Source organism: Macrobrachium nipponense, chromosome 18 (assembly GCF_015104395.2).
Source record: "Macrobrachium nipponense isolate FS-2020 chromosome 18, ASM1510439v2, whole genome shotgun sequence".
Taxonomy (NCBI): domain Eukaryota; kingdom Metazoa; phylum Arthropoda; class Malacostraca; order Decapoda; family Palaemonidae; genus Macrobrachium; species Macrobrachium nipponense.
Window position 1 is genome coordinate 31,841,785 of NC_087211.1, and position 19,111 is coordinate 31,860,895.

Below are 19,111 nucleotides of genomic sequence, written 5' to 3' on the forward strand. Positions count from 1 at the left end.
GGATCCAGAAATATATCATGGGCGGCCCACCAATTTTCATATTACACACACACAAATATATATATACAATATATATATATATATATATATATATATATATATATATATATATATATATATATATATATATATATTGTGATGGTTTGGTATCCATCACAATAATCACACTTACCAAAACACTTATCTTTATTCCAAAAAATCAATACTTAGTCCATAAAAGGTGGGAAAATATTCATAACAAAGGTGTACAAACTCAATTCAAGGGGTCAAAGAAAATACTCTAATAAAACCCTTAATTTTAATACATAAATTGCAGACAGAAATGACACCTGAACCTCATAAATACAATAAATAACTAACAACACTCACACCTAATACCTAACACAGAAAACAACTTCACACTTAAAAGGACAGGTCATCAAAACATATATACCAAAGGGTAGAGGGTCCAGAAAGGTGGAGACCAACAGAAAGAAAGAATATCAGGCCAAATTACACACTAAACACCGACGACTCCTCTAAAATAATTTATGTAAACTGTTCTCCACGTCTGGAGAATCACTCAGGGTGGTTGGGAAAAGGAATGGTTCCCAAAAAGCTGTGGCAGAGGACAGGGTTCCACCAAGTCCTGCCAAGACTGTAGCAGAGAAGCGTAGCCGTGATCACTTTACTCCAAATGCAGGGGTAATACCTTCATACCTCATGACAGAGAGGTCCCCTTGATAGCTTAACTAAGCTAAGGGTTGCTGAAAGGAGCTGAAGAAAATATAATCCTGGAAGGGGAAGAATTTCACTCGTCCCGACTCTCCAAAACCCACAAGATTCAAGGATGCTTCAGTAACAGCAACAGTAATATCTTTCAGTGGCAGCAACAGCGGTACCTTCTCAAATAAGGATCAGAGAACGGCTCTCTATAACTCGTCACGGAGTCTCACACAACCCTTAATATAACGAGGGCTTCTCCACTAACAATCATCATGAAAAATAAGAACAGTCGTTAGTCAAACCACCAACATAAACAAGTAAACTACCGGTGAGGAGAAAACAAACTAAATATAATCTAAATTTCACTGACACTAGAAAGATAATAATAAGAAAAACAGCCAATAAGGTTACAATATATATATATATATATATATATATATATATATATATATATATATATATATATATATATATATATATACATATATATATATATACATACATATATATATATATATATATATATATATATATATATATATATACATACATAATATATATATATATATATATATATATATATATATATATATATATATATATATATACATATATATATATATATATATATATATATATATATATATATATATATATATATATATAAGTATATACAGAGAGAGAAAGAGAGGGATAATGCATGCATTTTATTTAGAATGCAGTAATTGATATCTGAAAGTATCATCTAAATCTTCAGTATTATATTGTGATCATTTTTAATCACATCCCACACCGGCCCCCTCCCCCCGCCCCCGCCCCCAACCACCACCCACCCCCGGATCCGCTAGCAATTCCAGGAGCGCAAAAAGCAACAAATTTTTATTTATGGTGTTAAAAAATAAAACAATATTTATGTTTGTTATGGGTCCTTGGGAAATTTAAAGTTCATAAATGTAAGCGTGTTACTTAAAAGATTAGAAATAAGTGTACGGAAATGAAATATTCTTTCATAAGAAAAGAATCAAAAGCTAATTACAGTGCTAAAACAGTAAAGACACACGAACACGCACACACACACAGACATATATATATATATATATATATATATATATATATATATATATATATATATATATATATATATATATATATATATATATATATATATATATATATATATATATATATATATATATATATATATATATATATATATATGTTGTGCCCCTTTTTAAGGTAGAGTGTTCGAGTTACATGATCGCTTGCCTGCTTCTTCTTCTTGATAACTAGTTCTGCAGTCTGGTTCTATGTTGAACTTTATGCTTCTTCTTAATGTTAGTTCTGGATTAGTTATCTTAATATTTTTAGTCTCTCAGGAGAAGTTTGAATGAGACGAACCGCAGAGTTTATTTCTTTACTGAGGTAAAGAGTACAAGTACAATTACAAAACCTATAAATCTATTTTTGGACCCTGGCAATATTTCTGCTTCTGTACTGAACGACGGTTGCCAGTCTTCTCTGGCTTCTTCTGTCAATCTCAAATTCAGCCACCCTTTTCGAATTCGGCACCACCTCCATAGGCGGTGTAGATTCTGGTTCTCCACCCAACTGGATTCTTGATTCGTGGAGTGATTTTTTCTTATCTTTTCTCCTTTCCCTTTTAGGTGGGGTTAACATGTTAATTCTTTCTTTTCCAGGCGGAGTCAGTAATTTCACATGTTAATACCTCCTCCTATAGGCGAAGCTGCATTCTTGCTAGAAGCTGAGTAAGTCTGGTGCGAGGTCACAGGTCTAAGATTTTATGACGGTCTTAAGATTTTAATTGCGATGGTGTTATGCTCCAACGTCCTGTGACTAAGGTTTATTTTACGTCTAGGCTTGTTGATCGAATTCTGACTCGCACACCAAAGCTCAATTCTTTCTCTCTCTTTTTCGCGTTATTTTCACTGTACATACTCTGATTATTCTCTCTCTTTCTCTTTCTCTTTCTCATTATTTTCACTGTACTTTGAATATTCTCTCTCTCTCTGTTTTAACGCTACCCTAACTACTATAATTTCTTATAGCTATCATTACATATATATATATATATATATATATATATATATATATATATATATATATATATATATATATAAAGCATATTGTAGTATGGAGACGCGTTCTGTCCTTTATCCATTTATTATGCACCGACGTTTCGTATCTGCTTGACACATTTTCCAGGCTGGAATTGTGATTACACATGAATTGCGTTTAAGCAGTAAAATATTTACTAACATCATAATTAAAACCTATTATCACGCCTTTTTAATATAATAAATATAGAATAAAATCAGAATAAAGACAGAACAACAATGAAAGGCCCTAGAGCCATACGAGAAAAAAAAGGACACCTGACCACAGCGGTAGCGTAAGGAGGACTGACATAAAAAAAATGTTATGGAGGGGTGTATAGATAAATAATCTGGACAGGTAATTTAAAAATATATACTTATAAAATGAAAATTACCTAAATCTTTGCTAAATATACTGAAATCATATCTCATCAAAATAACCAGATTCTTTCAGATTACCCATAAGGTTATCTAGAACAAAATCTGAAGTTATGCAATGCAGGAATAGAATTTCTGATAAGAAATGTGATCAACGATACACTTCACGAAATAGAAGAATTGTATGTACCTGAACAAACAAGAGCCTGCAGTTGGTATTATCTCTGGAGGGTTTTCAGTAATATTTGGAATTTCTAACCAGATTAAACTGCTGACTCTTCGAGGGAGAATTTCTACATTAACAATGAACACACTAAAATAAAATATTATATATAAATATATATCACATCAAACTACATCCCATTCATAAGGGTGTATTTTAATGCATTAACAAAAGCAAAATTAACTACTCAAATAGATGCTGGAATCTTCAAATCCTTACTCGGAAGTATGCCGTTTATAGTAACTTGAAAAGAAAATCAAGAACCTTATATTAATTCTCTCCATAAGTCGAATGGATTTGATAATCTTAGGCACTAATCCTCCAAATACCTATAGAATGTTTAACGAACTCAGAAACATTTGAGTTCAACAAAGCTTGGACACTAAAAATAGTTATGGAATACCATGCCGACCTATAAAACCAATATATAGTATAGGGGCACACACTTATACAATATTATGATTCTTGACTAAATACCTCTGATAACTATATTACCACAACCAGTTTCTTATTACCTCCTATAGTTTTATTACTAATAGTCCAACAAATATATCTGAACCACTGCAAAGGAATTCTGAACCTCAATGTATTTATCTTATCCAAAAGGGTAATGTCATATTTCCCTTATTCATATGACAATATCACAATTCCCGGGAAACATGTGAATATCTATAAACCAGATCCATCTACGTATATTCATTTACACAACATTTCGTATTAAACCTCTATACATAATATCTAATAAATACAAGTATTCATAATGTACCTGTATCTATGAGGTACATTCCTAAGAAAAAAAAATCGTCATCAGTATTACAATTTATCAATAACTTGTAATACAAGACTGAATACATGAGGCCTTACAGGGTAATCTACTACGTTTAGAATATATCTTCTAGTGAACTTGGATATTGTAACTTGGGATCGTCACCTATGGGTTAAAAAGGAAAAGGAATCTTCTTACCTTTAGCCTATTAAAAAAAAATGAAAACTGCAGACTGTACATTCGAAACATTATTCATACATTTAGGGTTAAAACCATCACTGACCAAAGATTGCCAAATATATCATAAAGAAAACCAAGATAAAACATTGGCAATAGCATTAGTGTCACCTAAACTTGCAATTTGAGCGCCAAACTCATATGATCAAATGTTAACATGCCTGTTTAGGAGTGAACTGGAAGCCTTCGAAAAATCACTACGTGACTTATTTACTCGAATAATTTCATAACTATATGTCCAAACTTGATATTGCAGAAAGCATTGACTGTAACCAAACTTAGTTTTGCACAGAGCATGAACTTGTAACCTTGACTCGTGTGTCAATGAAAGTAAAAGTACACCCACGCGACTTTTGTTTACGTTGATGTAACCTAAGAATGTTCATTGTAATAAAACAGTTACATAAGTGGCAAGGAAAAATTATTTTGAAAAATTAACCGATATTAAACCTAGGGAAGCAGTTTTTTTGTTTAAGTCACAATAAATGTCATTTGAACTTAGATAACATCAAACCAACTTTTGAGAAACATATCTTACATTTAAAGAGCCCAACATCATATTGGACTGTCTTGACCTCCGCAAAAACAACACTAGCTAAAAGATGGTACTTCAAAGCACTGATATAAATAACTAAACCATCCGTAGTAACATAACATACCAGCAAAATGGAAGTTTTCCAACAAACGTGATAGGTGTGCATCTTGACCAGAACGACTTTCTGAACAACTCAAAACGACCACACGGAGTACCGTAGACAGTACGACATGTACTGTTTTCTGTCAAAAATATTCAATGAAAAACTTCCCAAGAAAATTCGAAAAGCATAGCACCTATGATAACCTAGCACAGACAAAATACCATCAGAATATGGTACAGGAACGATGAAGAATTCTTCTGCAATAAGTATGAGTACTATGTTCGGTTCTTCTTTGATACAACAAATAAGAATTATAAGGACCTTATGCCTGACAAAATTACACATATTCCAAACATCATGGTACCTATATAATAGGTTTGCAAATTGCTCTCTCACGTGAATATTAGGGATTGTAGTGGGTAGCTTAGTATTAATGGGATTGAGAATTTGTTCGCCTTTCACAATTGCAACCTGATCTACCTCAGCAACAGTTAGTATACTGTAATGAAATAGGTCAACGCCCATCAAATGTATATAGTTAATAAAAAAAATCTGCAAGTCCCTGAAACTTATACTACACGCTGATTATTATTACCATCTGCGGTCGATGAGCGATGAACTTGGCATGTTTCACTCAAAAGCGGTATTCCCATCAAAAGGATTATTTCTGAACCAGGTAAGATCATTTTGACTTATACCATGACATGAAATGAAATACTCGTTTTAAGAACTCGTGTTTCACTTGCATTTATTTGAGTTATCATAACTGCATTGTCTTGAAGTTTATCTTATACTGAAAATTATCAAAAAAGAAATTCTGCTTAATATAGGAATTCTTGTTACCACTCACATTACTACGGTTACTATGGAAATTATTTTAGATGTTTCTTATTGAATTGCCTCTCTGTATGTTAAACATGGATTTACGGTGATATTAAATCATGAGCTTTGCAATCTGATTTATAACAACTTAAGTTAATTGTAACTCTAGATTCTCTGATTACTAAAATAAACTTCATTAAACTGATGAATAATACCGATAGAACATGCAAGAAAAGTCGAAACTGGGTAAAAGAGTGTTGTCTAAATCTTGCACTTTAGAACAACGATCCTAACCTGACTGGCAATAGTAGTTATTACAGAAGACTCCATATACAGTTTAGCAACAAAGTATTTCATCAACCTATCAGACAGCCAGTTTCAACAGTCGTCACATTTCATAATTATGAATGTGATACCTTGTACTCCGCATGAATACACTAATTTCATATACCTTGTACAGAACTCATCTGTAATTAAAGTTTATGTATCCATCACTGAATTACCCTTTCTATCTAATAACTAAAAGATGCTACGTAATGTTAGAATCTCATCTGCAACTACCTTTTTCCAATTGAACTGTTTAATTATAGTCGTAAAAATCTTTCCATGTGTTACAAGACCGAAATTTCTATGTTCTTGCCTAGCTACTGATATTTCCTTTCGTAGTCAGTAAAAGAAGATGCCTATTAAAATCATCTATCAGGGTTTGCATTTCTTTCAGCTAAAAGATCTACTCTTGACATTACCTGTGTCTGTCCCATGTGTGAATTGATCCGTAGCACCCTTGAAATTCGTAGTTGAATTCGTATTTCCAACAGTGAAAAGATATTCCTATCACCATCACCGCCGAGTTGCTCTTTTCCTTACACTTCTTTCTTAATACCTGCAAATTTGTATGAATACATTTTACTTAAACGTAATCTCATATAAATTCACAAGAAGGGAAAACGTCAAAATCAAACACTTCATATAAATAAAAAATGAGAAGTTTAAAAATCTAAGAGAATGGAATATCCTTATACGATGGCTACTACTACAAGATCACAATAATAAAATAAAAAGTGTCTAAGTGCAATTAAAAGTATAATTTATGAAGCGTCCATTTTGAAATGTATGAACAACAACACCAGTCAACTTATCTTATGTAAAGAGTAAAATGCGTTAAAGGACACAAGGAGCCACGAGCTCCCGCGTTGTTGCGTCGGTCAAGGTGAAGGCCATTCAATCATCAACAGCTTTGGGTTGTATGGCGAAGGTCCATCCAAGGTTTTTTTTTTTTTTCTTTCTTTTTTTCTTTTTTTTACAGCGTAGAAATTTCTCAGATGTCTCATTGCAAGGGGCATAATTATCTTCTATCCCTGACGTCTCATTGCAGAGGGTAGGTCTTCCATCCCAGATGTCTCATCATAGTAGACGATAGATCTTCTACCACCGACGTTTCATCATTGAGGGTAAATCTTATATCCCAGATGTTTCATCAAAGAGACTAGATCTTCTGTCCCAGAAGTCTCATCGTAAAGGTTAGATCTTCTCTCCCAGATGTCACATTGTAGAGGTTAGATCTTCCATCCCAGATGTAGCTATCATTGCAGAAGATAGATCTTCTATCCAAGACGTTTCATTGTAGAGGGTAGATCTTCTATCCCCGCCATCTCATCGGACAGGATATATCTTCTATCTAAGATATCTTCTATCCCAGACGTATTATCATAGAGGGTAGATCTTATCCCCACAGGATAGATATTCTATCCCAGATGTCTCATAGAAGAGCGTAAGAGTGTAAAGAGTAGAACTTACCCCAAACGCAGAGGGAACAGATGTTTCATCATAGAGGGAAACTCTTCCATCGTAGAGGACAGATGTTCTGTCCCAGATGTCATATCATAGAGGGTACATCTATCCAAGACGTCTTACCGTAGATGGTATTTATCTTCTATCTCATCGTAGGAAGTACATATTCTGTCCCAGACGTCTAATCACAGAAGATAATTCTTCTATCCCAAACATCTCGTCTCAGAGGGTGGATCTTCAATCCCAGATGTCTCATCGTAGAGGGTAGATCTTCTATATCAGACGTCACAGCACAGACAGTGGATCTTCTATCCCACATCGCAAGAGGGTAGGCCTTCTATCACAGACGTATTATCGTATTATTGCCACCATCTTAAAATTCTTTTAAGAGTATTATATAGTATGTGGTAACGGTGATAATCTTCGACTGATTATTTCCTTCTACTTTCCGTTTCTCTGAAGTTCAGTCACATTATACGCACCGTTATGGTCGAGGCCGTGACATTTCGAATGAGAGTTCTTCCCCGGAGGGATTTTTTAATCTCCTCCTCAAATTGCAATGATTTTGCCAATGACTGCATGATTGCATTCTGATTGCTTCAGAAAAAAGTTATTAAAATGGTAGGGAAAGCGTTTTAAACTGCAATTAATGGTTTTTTTCACTATATTTGAAAAGGAGATATTGCAGTTTCCTAACAGCTGGGCATTTGGTACTTCATATTAAACAGGAAAGGAAAGCAAACATGTCTCAATGTTGCTGGGGTTTTCACGTCCTTTTTCCCCTTTAAGTAAAAGCATATTTCATCTGTCGTCGAAAGCATTGTTGAAAGTAAAAACAATATCGATATATCTAAAGTAAATATTTCATTGAAGAATGTTGAGAATGGCGTCTTGTACTTAGATGCTGGTGACAGACTTAGCCTGAATAGATATCGGGACAACTTCCTCTTCCTAATATAGCCTTTTAAATGAAGATGTCAATGTGCAAGCATTGAATGGGCTTGATGTAAACCATTGGTTACTCGTCTCACAAAACAAAGGAATTACCACTGCTATATTGTCTTTGAATAGATCTCTACAATAATATTCGGATAAGAGCTGAGGCAGAGTTTAACGAAATGTTTTTGCATTGGAAAAACAGCGAATATGATAATAAGAATGAGATGACTATGAAAGAACAGCATAGACAAATATGGACTTAGTTAGATCTATTTTGAAATATGTAAAGGTACGAACGAACCGACTTCTTGCTATTATCTCAAGAGAGAAAATAAAGGCGTTCCTCTCTAGCGTCGCTGCATCTTATCGACTGAGAGAAGAGATTAATGTGGAGGTAGAAGTACAGCAGCATTGGCACTAGCAGACAAAACGATGGAAAAATATAATTTCGTTATATCTATCCCTTGAAAAATCTGAATCATGAAGGCAGATGTATCCGTCACAGAGAAGTTAATATAAATTTGTGGATATATTTATTAAAGAGTTGATTGTGCAACTATATTTACCAATTTAGTTATTGAATTTATTAATAACCAGAGTTTTTTCACCTGTCTCGTACCATTTCATAACTGATATGTAACAGATCAGTGAAATAGCTATGACTTAGAATAAGATAGAACTTGAACACATCTGTATTCTCTTCTCGTGGCGACTGGAAATATTTTCATAATCAGCACCACTTTGGGAATCATTTATTTAGCCGTGAACAATAAATACTGCAGCGGTGAAAAGACTCCATGATATTTAATTTGTTCACAGTTTATACTCAATTTTTACTGATTTTTCTAGCTATTTTTCCATCTATCTATATCTATAAATAAATAGATACATTATATTTGTAAATACACACACACAAATATATATATATATATATATATATATATATATATATATATATATATATATATATAATATATATATGTCACAAAACGTTCTAAATACCTGGTTATTTATTACACTTACCCATCTTGAAAATTTAAAGTTACCTCACTACAGCCAGATGCTTGAACTCTCGTAAGAAATAAAATACAAGTGAGTACTCTAAAGGCAACATTGATCCCTTGAAAAGCTTATGAATCGTATAAGGTCTCAGCATTTAAATACACTAAAGTATATTAAATATGTGAAATAGTAGCCTATGTAAATAAAACAATTGTGAGGTACCGATTCATATAAGCTTAAGTTAATTAAAGGGCATCACTCCATCATACAATAAGGTTGTCTCCCTGGTCTTGAGTCAGTTCAGCAGAACTGAAGGAATGAATCATCTATCTCTCTTTCTCATTCACACAACTAATCCTACCACTGGAGGTCAATAAATGAAACGCTGTTATAAAAACTTTAATTACAAAATTCTATTTTTAAATTCAAAATTCATAAGTAGAATTCACAACCTTGCTTTGCAGAAAAAAAATTACTATTACTTGAGAACAAGACAAAACTTAATTAAATTTTGAATTAAATTATTATTGAAAATTAAATCACAGTTAAATTTTGAAGACGTTAAATCTATTGAGCAAAATTTAAACTATTAAGTAAATGAAATTTAAACCACCGCAATATGATATGTGAAATTGAATTAAATGAACGTACAAATCACTCAAAATGATTAAATTCACACAATGACATAAAACACAGAAAAATTGAAAAGTTAAAACGAAATGAAATAAATTCACTAACCATTTTTAGGTCATGACTAAAACTATAAATTACAACAATACCCGTACTGCAGTATGGCCATTATCAAAATTACTTTTCGCAACAGCTTCAGCTGCTTTCACAAATACACTTTTCTTACAGGCGCCGTTTCTGCTAAACATGCTATTCTAATATCTGCATAGAATTCACAATCAATTACACAATTGTAATTCCACAAGAAATTTAACAAACACTAAAGTGACTAAAACATCTTTACTTTTACTTTACAAGTTAAAAACTGTGTTATATATAAAGAGAGAGAGAGAGAGAGAGAGAGAGAGAGAGAGAGAGAGAGAGAGAGAGAGAGGTCATTGTAACAAGCACAATATCTGATCTTATAATAATTATGAATTCTATCTTTAATCAAAGGGCAATACTTTCATGGAACATTCTAAAAAAGAACGATGACGTCATTTCCTAAGCAAACGTATTGGAACTTCTGGTTGTATGTGACTCAAACAAAACATGCCTGATGTAATTATCAAGAATCATTTTGGGGCCGAGATACTGCAACCTTACAATACATGGTCAAAGCCTTATCGCATTCGATACAACCAGCATGTGGCTAATCATGATTGGCATGCTTACAAAAAAGACGAAAGCCAAAGTTGGCTTTCAGAACTAAGTACCCTATTGTTATCATGACCTGTCAGCACGTTTTCTTTTGCAATGACACTCAAAACAAAACAATGCAGTTAACATCACATACAGAACACAGTGGCTAGGAGAACTAGAATGCTAAACAATACATGGTAAAATATACATTTCAAATACAATATCATGAAATTCCTTCCCCAAGAAAATTAGTTATCATAGGTTTGAATATAACGATTCACAACAAGATAAATGTCTGCAATCTGGGAAAACTAACGTGCCGGGCCGGACTCTCCCAACAGTACGCTTGAGGATCACAAGACCTCACTGCCCGATATGGAGGTACTGAAGAAGATTTTAGATACTGAAGAAGATATGAGATCTAAATTAACTTAAATTGAAGTGCTTTAGGAGAGCAATTGTATGTTGTAAAAAGCAAGTAAGACTTGAAAGAAAGGCTTCCCCCGACAGCAGTAGCTTCAAAATAACATTTTCTTCATGTATGTCGGCAGGTTCAACTTTGGCAAAACAATCCAATGCCCCCGAGCAGTGGGGATGTGAAAGAGAAACCGATGGTTTAGTTCCCATTCCCACGGCTTTACCACCGATGTCTGACAGGTTACTTCATTTAATATCATGCACATGCACAAAGAATTGTGTTCAGATGATGAGCTGTGTGAAAGGGGCCCAAAATGTCATATTGTGTGTGTCTTGTGAAGGGGTTTCCTGCTCCATTTCTATTAGCCAATTTGATGAAGAAATAATGATGGATGAATCAGAAACTCCTACAAGCGATACAGGTAACAGTGACACTGAACATCCTGAAGAACATATTGAGGGTAGCCAGCGCATAACTGGCCATAAATCAGAAGAAATACATCATGAGAAACAACAGGAAATTAGCTATGAAAATCCAGTGATTCACATACTGCAATGGAGAGTCTAAGGAAATCGGCAAGAAGATCAAAGTTTTAGTCTAAGAACTAAATATGTGAGAGAGCAGTGAGAAGGAATATCTGTGGCTTAGGCCTCATTAAAAAAAGCACATCTACCTACTGTACCTCATAAGTTGTGTGGAAAAAAAAAAAAGTACCAATATTTTATATTGCACTCTCAAAAATTGTATATATCTATAAAACTATCACTTGTACAAAAAAATGCATTGGTCTTTTTTTTGAGAATCTAGTGTTCTTTAATTGTGTACACCATAGTCATTTTAATCAGACCGACCGTTTTCACGTAAATAGAGGAAAACTTAAATTTGGCAGCCATTTTCCAAGATGGCGGACGAAGCTCAGGATGGATTAACGGGGACCTTTGATATTTAATTTCTAAGTGTCTAGAAGTCCTTTACCAATTTTCAGCTCATGAATTTTTTCATTTATTTTACCTAATTTGACTGGACTAGTGAATGTTGTTCAATAGTGTACCAGATAATTAGAAAAATAATTCAGTTTGTGATACAAGCATGAAATTTGGCATATGTGCCCATTTCATTCCCCTCTTTTGAAAAATCTGGGTCTCCACACAAAATTTCAATAAGGCCACCACATTTCAAGATGGCTGCTAGTTGTTTCGATTACTGATACTTTGAGTAAATCATGGTTGAAATAAATACATCAGTCTTGATAAACTCTGCAACTAAGAGACAGAGGCAAAAATTTTTATTTATGCTTATATTTATACGACCAGAGAATCTGTTTCTAGCATTGTTATTCAGTTGTTATCAATATTACATCATAGAAAGGGACCCCACATTACTACTGAAAAGTATACAAGCACAAGACTATGATAGAGTATGATAAAGTACCTTATCTATGTTCGAACACTGTCTCAATGTCTATTTTTAGCCTAAAATAAATGCAAGATTTTAGTGTGGCGAAAATCTCATTCAGATGTATTTGAAGCATCATTTACAACATTATAGTTACACCTCACATCATAGTTACACCTCACATTTGCAACTATACAAAGCTGTGCATGTAAAAGCCCAAGCCTGTAGCCTTTGCATCTGCCATGGCAACCAGACCTGCAGCCACATTTTGTAAGCTGTTCACAATGGGGGGAGTTGGGTGTTCAGAAGACTTTCCAGTCTTTGCCAATTTTTTCCTAACCCCAGTCAGCTGGACTCTGTGCTTCTGGCTGGTGTAGAATTGCCTGACCCCATGCACAACCTGCCTGATATCCTGAACGTTTGCAGTGCTGAAGCAGAGCTGCTTTGATTGGAGGGATGGCCATGAACACTGGAAAAGGAATTTACTTACCTTTTGAGTGTCGATGTACACTTGCTTCTTCCTTCTGTTTTGAGTGGCAGTTTTACTGCAGGGGCTGAGCAATAGTCAGGTCTGACTTTGATAAGCCAAACCTTAGCTGTGACTTTATGTCTGCTTCATGTTTGACCATGCTAGTGAACTGAAGCAAACTTTTAGGTGCTGTCAAACTTGGACTGATGATCCAAAATATGCTTCCTCAGTATCTTTGCTGCTTAGGAAACACAAGTGATTCTGAGTAGTCAGATGCCTGAGATAGGGCTAAAACTGCATCATTCTTCAAGGCAAGTAGTACACGTCTTCCTTTCTTGTGTGCTTTTAATTCAGGGATTTCTGCTAACAATTTGTCCTTTAATCTTGTTGTTCCAAGCACTGCTGGTATAATTGGGATATGTCTGCAAGAGGAAATAAGACAGGACCAACTGAACCAACGGGTATACATCTTGTTCTCTACTGTGATATTGTTATTTTTCAAGATTTCCAAGATGGGGGCTCTCCCTATTGTAGAGGCCAGTGAGACATACAAGCTGGTATTTCAGCTCTTGTGCAATTGCATCACCTGCAGCTAGTTTTGCCAATAATTTGCAATCATTAAATGTGTGAGCACACTCATGTAGTCTCCTGTTGAGATTCATCGCCATTACTTGTTGAAGATCTGATACAGGTGCCACATTTTCACAAAAAAATGCATGCTTCATTGTTATGACTCATTCAACACTGTTTAGCATGCTTTTCCTGTTGTTCGCTATCTTCAACTGAAGATCTTCAGTTTTTTACACAATCAAGTTTTGCATTATTAAACATGACCCTACAGCTCTTGTGGTATTTTGCTTTGTTTTGTAGTAGTGTTGCCCCTATTCTACTAACTTTATTCAGCCTTGCTGGGTCAAAGTTAAGCAGCATTCCCCAATCTCCTGAAACAATGGCTTATTGGTTGAAATCTTCATGTACCCATCATGTTCATGATTATGATGTACAGAGGCCAAGGGTGAAGCTAGACCTTCATTTTTCTTGTCTTCCTGGGAAAGATATTTGCTCCAGTCGGTCTTCATTATGAATTTTTACAAAGGCGGAAAGGAGATCCTCTTATTACCTTAAACTGATATGCACTAGCCATGTAGAACCCACATACCCTTAGCTCGGCTCTCCAATGCTGGCACCTCCTGTCAATTCAGGCGTGGTTGTCTAACTATATCTACCAACTATATGAATACACTTTCTACCAGCTAATTGACATGGGAGCTTAGACAGCATTTGGGATACAAAACTACACTACAGCAAAGCTAGGTATGATGTAAGTAAAGCAAGATTAGCTACCACTGAACCCCATACTGAGTCACACAGCAGTGGTCGCCAATGTGACCTGGTTGTGCGCTGACATTCACTCTTTTAAACTATATAGACTTGTAAACTATTATACTGAACAGGAAGAAATATTTCCATGCCTACTGAATTTATATTCAATGTCATCCTGCTTTATATATGGTATATGAAATCTTTAACAAAAATATATTTTACTTTTGCTTCGTGATTACCTAAGATGTATATAACCAAAACAAATGTATAAAAACATGACCATAGGTACATAAGTCCCATGTTAAAATGGTGACTAGCGGCCACCTAGAAAAGTGGCAGCCATGTTGGACTTTCTAATGGACACTATGTAGAGGATATGTACCAAATTTCACGTCTCTATCATCTAGAGTATTTTACTGAACAAATTATTTGATCTACTTTTGTATCTTGGTGTTTGGACTAGCCCCAGATTTAATGGCTTTGAGAACATTAGCATGGATGCCACTTGCTGACTTTTCTTTCTAAGGTGGTGCCTGATGTTCGTTGAGGTCGAGTTACCAAGTTGTCCTATTGGACAAGCCCAAAACTAGGTCTTGTTACACACCCACACACACACACACACACACACATATATATATATATATATATATATATATATATATATATATATATATATATATATATATATATATGTTATGTATATATATATATATATATATATATATATATATATATATATATATATATATATATATATACATAATATATATATATATATATATATATATATATATATATATATATATATATATATATATACATATCGATCAAACATACATACAGATACATATACTACATACATCTACATGTACATTATACTCGCTGTCATTATATATATATATATATATAATATATATATATATACATATACAGATACTACATTATACATTATACATACATACATCGCTGTCATTATATAATATATATATATATATATATATAATGACAGCGGGCAGAAAGCTATACATTCCAACAGGGGTTTCAGCAAGACAACAGCTCACATGATCAATTTATTAAGAGACGTTTCGTGCCCCAAGACATTGGCACATCATCAGTCTGGAATAAAATTTATTCTTTTTAAAAAAAACATTCAACCAAAGTAAAAAGTATAATCCGGAAATATGAATTATTGACAGAAGCTTACAAGTATTAGAAGACTACCTATCAGTTCAGAGAAAAAGAGCAGAATGACTAGAAACGTGACGACCGACTGAACTACACTTCAGGCCAACGAAAGGGGAGTGGCAGAGACGTAATTGTTTAAATTAGGTGATAGGTGTTTGATGTAAAGTGACTCAAGTGTTGTTAGAAAGGATGCTAGGGTTGTTGAGGCAAGGATAGTAGTGTGTTTTTTCCATAGGAATCTTACACTTTGAGGTATGTGTTCGAATACTCGAGAGTTCGGGATTTGATATCCTAGATCCCGTCGTATAGCTGAGTCCCATGTGACTTAACGGACTTGCAACAATCTCCGTGGTGAGCCAATATAAGTACCAAGGAATCTTGGGCATTCATATTTATAGATTACATTGGACAACATAAAATCTTGCAGCTTATCCTTGTAATTGAAGAGGCTACCGATCTTTTTTGGATTTACAGGGATTAGGGTTAGTCTTAGGAAACCTAATTCTTTTTCTATAATGTTTTTTTTATATACAAGCGTAGTTTATCTGTGTGAATAAAGGGAATTGATGCGTACATATTAAGCTTAGGTACGTTGAAACTAGCAGGGGGTGGAGATGCGTAATTAAAAACCATCTTATTAATTATATCAAGAACAAATTCCTTTGGGTAGGAGTTAGCTGTAAAAAAATTCAGTAGGTACTCAATTTCATTATGGAAAACAGACCAGTCAGATGTATATTTAAATGCTCTGTGTACCAACGTAAAGACAGTTAGCTTTAAAGCCATAAAAACACGAAGTATAAAAATTATTTCCCAATCCAGTAAAAGTACTCTTGCGAGATACCCTAGTATTAAAACGTTGTTCACTCCTAGTAATTTTTACATCCAAAAAGGCTAATGAATTGTTGTTTTCAGTTTCTATGGTAAATTTCACGTTTGGATGAACAGTGTTGATATAATCAAGAAACTCGTAACATTGCCAACTGTGTTTAAACAGGGTAAAAGTATCATCGACGTACCTTCTATAGAATGCTCGTTTAAAATTATCAGGGCAACTATTTAAAAAATTTTCCTCAAGATGGCTCATAAAAAAGTTAGCAAATAAAGGTCCTAACGGTGATCTCATAGCAACTCCCTCGACCTGCGAGTAAAGTTGTTTGTTAAAAACGAAAGCCGAATCTTGCACAGCAAGTTCGAGTAGTGTCTTAAAAAGGTGTCTGCTAAAACCGTGAAATTCTTCTACACCCTCATAAACTTTATTAAGAATAATGTCTATAGTTTCTGTAACTGGAACGTTAGTGAACAACGATTCGATGTCAAAACTATTCATAATTAGTTCACCATCTTGTTGAATTATTGTTTGTTGAAATTCAAAACCAATTTTTAAAACATATTGTGAGTTTGAGAAATCACTCAGTAACTGTACTACAAATTTGGATATCTTAAACGAAGGGCTGTTATAAGCTGACATGATAGGTCTTAAAGGTGTACCTTCGTTATGAATTTTTGGCAAGCCATAGAGAATACTGAAAGAGGAGCCGGTAACTAGTAGTTCCTGGTAAACATTATCACTAATAATACCTTCTTGTTTAATTTTTCTTAGAAAGCGGTTTATTTTATCCTCCCGTTTGTAGATATCTGCAAAGTTGGGTTCTCCTATACATTTAAATTTGGTTTCATCAGCTAGTATTAGGTTAATTTTATTAAGAATGACCACGCCTTTTCCCTTATCAGGTTTACATATTATTAAATCTTTATTTTTACTCAGTTTTTTAAGAATTTCCATATCTTCTTTTCTAAAGAACGGGGCCCAATTTGGTTTTAGCTTTTTGTATACATCATGTAATGCCAAGGAGATTTTCTGTTGCAAGGAACTCATGTTTACGTGACCGAGGTTCTTAATTCTTTGGAACAATACCTCAAAAGGAAAAAAAGAAATGTGGAAAGTTAGGTCTGTAAGATGGAATACAAAAGTCAAGGCCAAAAGATAATAAAAACTCCTCTCTCTTAGATAATACATAGTCTGACAAATTAAAAATACAAGAACAATGAGATTAAAATCAGGAGTAAAAATACCTAAAGTTTTCAACTTTCTTTCGTGGCGTGTGTGTACATTATCAATGAATAAATTAACAGTTTTGGTAAATAGTTTTTTAAAGATAATCAGATCCAACATGGATAACAGTGGGAATAGCTGTTCTCGAGTTTTCTTGCATCTCTCATGTAAATCGTCCAGGGTACGTTGCTTGGTTTGGATCTCTCTTGACAGCAATTCGTCCAAGGCATCACGGTAAAATGTGGTGTGGTACAGCGATGACTTGTAAAGCTTAAAGCGAACGAACTTCGGATATATACGGCTAAGCTGGCAGAAGCAGAGAAAGTCGAGATCACATTTGGCCTTCTTCTCTGAACTGATACGTAGTCTTCTAATACTTATAAACTTCTGTCAATAATTAACATTTTCGGATTGTACTTTTTACTTTAGTTGAATGTTTTTTTAAAAAGAATAAATTTTATTCCAGACTGATGATGTGCCAATGTCTTGGGGCACGAAACGTCTCTTAATAAATTGATCATGTGAGCTGTTGTCTTGCTGGAACCCCTGTTGGAATGTATAGCTGTCTGCCCGCTATCATTGTATTTATTCCGCTGGGATGTTGCGTCTGCTGCTGTCTCTCCTGTTTCTCCTCAGGATTCGTTTGAGGACTGTCCGCCACTTCGCCCAACTGCTTCAACCTAGATATCCGTCAGAAGTCCTATCCCTTGCCAGGACTCTAGAAAATTACACACACACACACACACACACACACACACACATACATATATATATATATATATATATATATATATATATATATATATATATATATATATATATATATATATATATATATATATATATATATATATATATATATATATATATATATATATATATATAATATATATATATATATATATATATATATATATATCTATATATATCATATATATCTATATATATATACACACACGCACACACACACACATATATACATATATATATATATAATATATATATATATATATACATATATTATATATATATATATATATATATATATATATATATGTATTATATATATATATATATAGATATATATATATCTATATATATATATATATATATATATCAATATATGTATACCATGGTATATATATATATATATATATATATATATATTATATATATAACATATATATGATATAATGATATATGTATATATGTATATATATATTAGATTAAGTATACAATATATATATATATATAATCTTATCTCATATATAGATATAGATATCCATATGATTATATATATATATCTATAGATCTATTATACTATATATATATATATCTA